This window comes from Capricornis sumatraensis, chromosome 11 (assembly GCF_032405125.1).
Source record: "Capricornis sumatraensis isolate serow.1 chromosome 11, serow.2, whole genome shotgun sequence".
Taxonomy (NCBI): domain Eukaryota; kingdom Metazoa; phylum Chordata; class Mammalia; order Artiodactyla; family Bovidae; genus Capricornis; species Capricornis sumatraensis.
In genome coordinates, this window is record NC_091079.1 from 44,575,119 (window position 1) to 44,579,441 (window position 4,323).

At 42.0% G+C, this 4,323-nt stretch overlaps 1 non-coding gene across 1 annotated transcript; it reads right to left on the minus strand.

The window, feature by feature from the left end:
* Positions 1 to 2,216: 2,216 nt before the first annotated feature.
* On the minus strand, positions 2,217 to 2,323 carry LOC138088831 (U6 spliceosomal RNA). Its single transcript, XR_011145740.1, has one exon. It is a non-coding gene; the product is annotated as a U6 spliceosomal RNA (small nuclear RNA).
* Between the last annotated feature and the right edge of the window lie 2,000 nt (positions 2,324 to 4,323).

Consider the following 4,323-nt stretch of genomic DNA (forward strand, 5'->3'; position numbering starts at 1 on the left):
GCACAGTTCTTGGTACATATGAGAGGCTCAGTGCGTAAAATGTACTTGCTTCATGTGTATGTTTAACTTAACTAAAAACAACTATGGAGAGAGAAGAGGGGAGAAGAGGAAGTAGAGGCAAGGGTAGGGAGAGGAGGCATGGGAAGGAGGGAGAGAAAAGCTTAGACTGAAAGCAAAGAGAGAGAGGAAGTTAATAATGGTTGGTTAAGTGTCTACTCCTAGAAATTACAAGTGCAATTTAAGTGGCTTCATGGGAGTAATTTTGGCTTAATTTCATTCTTACACATTGTCTTAAAAAAAGTGAAAAGTGAAATGCACTTAACTAATGCACTTAATTAGTGGTAACAGAAATATTAAAATAATAGTATAATAACACTACAATAGGAACGACAGAATAAATGTGTCTCTATTTTAACAGTATTAATGAGGACTCAGTGAGGCTGAGATGTAGAATGTCTGACCAGTAACTGATGTTCTGAAATGTGAATTCTCTTCTCCATTGTTGCAGACATATCCCCTTCAAATTCCTATAGTGTCACTCACTCGTCAGAACCTTCCAAGAGGCCACCGAATTATGATTTACATATCTTAGCTTTTCCTCACCCCCACATTTTGTTGTTCAGTCTCAGCTGTGTCCGACTCTTTGCGACCTCGTGGACTGCAGCAGCCCAGGCTTCCGCATCCTTTACCATCTCCTGGAGCTCGTGAAACATGTTCATTGAGTCGGTGATGCCATTCAACCACCTTGTCCTCTGTGGTTCCCTTCTCCTCCTGCCTTCTATCTTTCCCAGCATCAGGGGCTTTTCCAGTGAGCTGGCTCTTTGCATCAGGTGGCCAAAGTACTGGAGCTTCCGCCTCAGCATCAGTCCTTCCAAAGAATATTTAGGACTGATTTCCTTTAGGATTGACTGGGTTGATCTCCTTGCAGTCCAAGGGACTCTCAAGAGTCTTCTCTAACCCCACAGTTCAAAAGCACCATTTCTTAAGCACTCAGCTTTCTTTATAGTTCAACTCTCACATCCATACATGACTACTGGAAGAGCCATAGCTTTGACTATAGAATGTTGAGAATTTCTGTGAAATGATTTGATTATCTGCTTTCACAGAGCACTAACAATTATTTTCTTAGTGATTATGAGCTTAGTTTGGGAGGCAGAGGAGTTTTTTAACTTATACTGAAATATGGGAACATTTAAGTTACATCTTTCAATTTACTTCAATTCCAAAGTTAATCATAATCTGTCATTGTTCTGGTCTGCCTGCAATATCTAAGTCCCTAAATTTTCGTCATCTAAGTTTTTTGCAGTTTTTTGGGTTTTTTTGCGGGGGGAGAGATTAGCAATTAGATTTTTTTTTAATTAATTAATTTTTTATTGAAGGATAACTGCTTTACAGAATTTTGTTGTTTTCTGTTGTTTTCTGCCTTTTGAACCTCCATCCCATCTCCCTCCCCATCCCACCCCTCTAGGTTGATACAGAGCCTCTGTTTGAATTTCCTGAGCCATACAGCAAATTCCTGTTGGCTATCTATTTTACATATGACAATGTAAGTTTCCATGTTACTCTTTCCATACATCTCACCCTCCCCTCCCTTCTCCCCATGTCCATAAGTCTATTCTCTATGTCTGTTTCTCCACTGTTGCCCTGTAAATAAATTCTTCAGTACCATTATTTTAGATTTCATAAATATGTGTTAGAATACAATATTTACCTTTTTTTTTCTGACTTACTTCACGCTGCATAATAGGTTCTAGGTTCATCCACCTCTAGAACTGACTCAAATGTGTTCATTTTTATAGCTGAGTAATATTCCATTGTGTATATGTACCGCAACGTCTTTATCCATTCATCTGTTGATGGACATCTAGGTTGCTTCCGTGTTCTAGCTATTGTAAATAGTGCTGCAATGGACAATGGGATATATGTGTCTTTTTCAATTTTAATTTCCTCAGGGCATATTCCTAGGAGTGGGATTGCTGGGTCATATGGTGGTTTTATTCCTAGTTTTTTAAGGAACCTCCATATCGTCTTCCATAGTGGCTGTATCAATCTACATTCCCAACAGTGCAAGAGTGTTCCCTTTTCTCCACACCCTCTCCAGCATTTATTGTTTGTAGACTTTTTGATGATGGCCATTCTGACTGATGTGAGGTGATATCTCATTGTAGTTTTGATTTCCATTGCTCTAATTATGAGCAATGTTGAGTATCTTTTAAAAAAATATGGGACGCTTCACAAATTTGCATGTCATCCTTGCACAGGGGCCATGCTAATCTTCTCTGTATTGTTCCAATTTTAGTATATGAGTTGCGGAAGCAAGCACAAGTTTATTACAGTTTTCGTAGTAACTGTTTTGTTACTGATGTTTTATAGTAAAGTATAAAGGGGAAAGCAATGATGGTGTTGCCACGGTTTCAGAAACATAGTGGAGCCACCCCAGAACTTTGTCTTCCCCCAGGATTTAGGCTTTGGAACTTTACTAATTATTAAAGTCATAATTATCTTCCTCTTTCCCCTTTCTTGTCTTTCTTCTTCCATTCCTGGAGTGACATTTTGGGTGGTCAGATCTGAGAGCTCTATCTTGGGTTATATGAGAGTTGATGAGAATGGTCAAATGGACCACAAGTAAAGACCAGGGGTAAAGAGATGCTGTAAGTGTCATACGTGAAAGGTCAAGGATGGCAGGTGCATCCATGAAGGTTGCTGTGACTTTACAGCAGACAGGGTTCAGACACAGGTCAACAAAGCTATTGGGAGATCCATGTTAATGGCTACATTGATCCATTCAAAAACAATTCCCTTAAGTCTTCTCCCCACAGTTGGTGCTTTTGAATTCTTAGGGGAACAAACAGCTGGCACTCAATACACGTCTGTCAATGGTGATAATATAAACAGGCTAACGATTCATTGGGGTGGGCTGGGAAGAGAGCTTTTATTGGTGCAGAATCAGTTTTCTCTCTGACCATCTTACATTTTTTATTGTCCTGTAGCCCCTGCAGTTTTGCTAGGTCCCAGGATTCCTACGGGCTTCCCAGGTGGCACAGGTGGTAAAGAATCTGCTGGCCAATGAAGGAGACACAAGAAACCCGAGTTCCACCCCTGAGTTGGGAAAATCCCCTGCAGAAGGATGTGGCAATCCACTCCAGTATTCTTGCCTGGGAAATTCCATGAACAGAGGAGCCTGGCAGGCTACAGTCCATGGGGTCACAAACAGTCAGACGTTACTGAGCACACACATAGGGTTCCTGCTTATGGTTTGGGTGGCCCTGTGCTCTAAACCTCCTCCTGGTGTCGTGACCCAGGGACTCTGCTGTCCTTTGCTTCCTCCTTCAAGCCGCCTCTTGCATTTGGATTTGTGTGTTCTCCCGTAGCCTGCTGGTGGGAAAGGACAGCCTCCTCAGCTCACTGCTTCCTTCCTGGTGCTGAAGATAGGCACCCCAGCCATGTGAGCTCTTGGGTTTTTGATGCAATCACCATGGAGAAGTTGTACATGATTACAAAAATGAAAATTATGAGTATGATACTAAAGTAATGGAACTCTATAAAATATTTGCCTGCTGGACTGCTCCTACCCTTGTACAAACATCTATATTGTATGCCCTATCTTCTTCAAAACAAGGCTTAATTTCAAGATTCAAAGAGATTAACATGTGCCCATATCTCCTAATTTGTCTCTGATATGGGAAAGATTAGGGTGCTGCCTTTGTTTATTATGGTCTTGACTTAGTTTTAATTACACTGTCCCAGTATTTTGCACGGAGAAGGCAATGGCACCCCACTCCAGTACTCTTGCCTGAAAAATCCCATGGATGGAGGAGCCTGGTAGGCTGCAGTCCTTGGGGTCGCTAAGAGTCGGACACGACTGAGCGACTTCACTTTCACTTTTCACTTTCATTCATTGGAGCAGGAAATGGCAACCAGCTCCAGTGTTCTTGCCTGGAGAATCCCAGGGATGGTGGAGCCTGATGGGCTGCCATCTATGGGGCTGCACAGAGTCAGACACGACTGAAGCAACTTAGCAGCAGCAGCAGCAGCAGCAGTATTTTACAGCATGTTCCCTAATTTGAGGTTGTGTGATGTTTCCTTGTGATTAAAATCAGGGTATGCATTTTTAGCAGGAATAGCATATAAATGATATTGTCCTTTAGAAGGTAGATCATATTACTATACCCCTACCAATTACTGGGCTTCCCAGGTGGCTCAGAGGTAAAGAATCTACTTGCCAAAGCAGGAGATGCGGGTTCTATCCCTGAGTCAGGAAGTTTCCCTAGAGGAGGGCAGGACAACCACTCCAGTATTCTTGCCTGGAGAATCCCATGGACA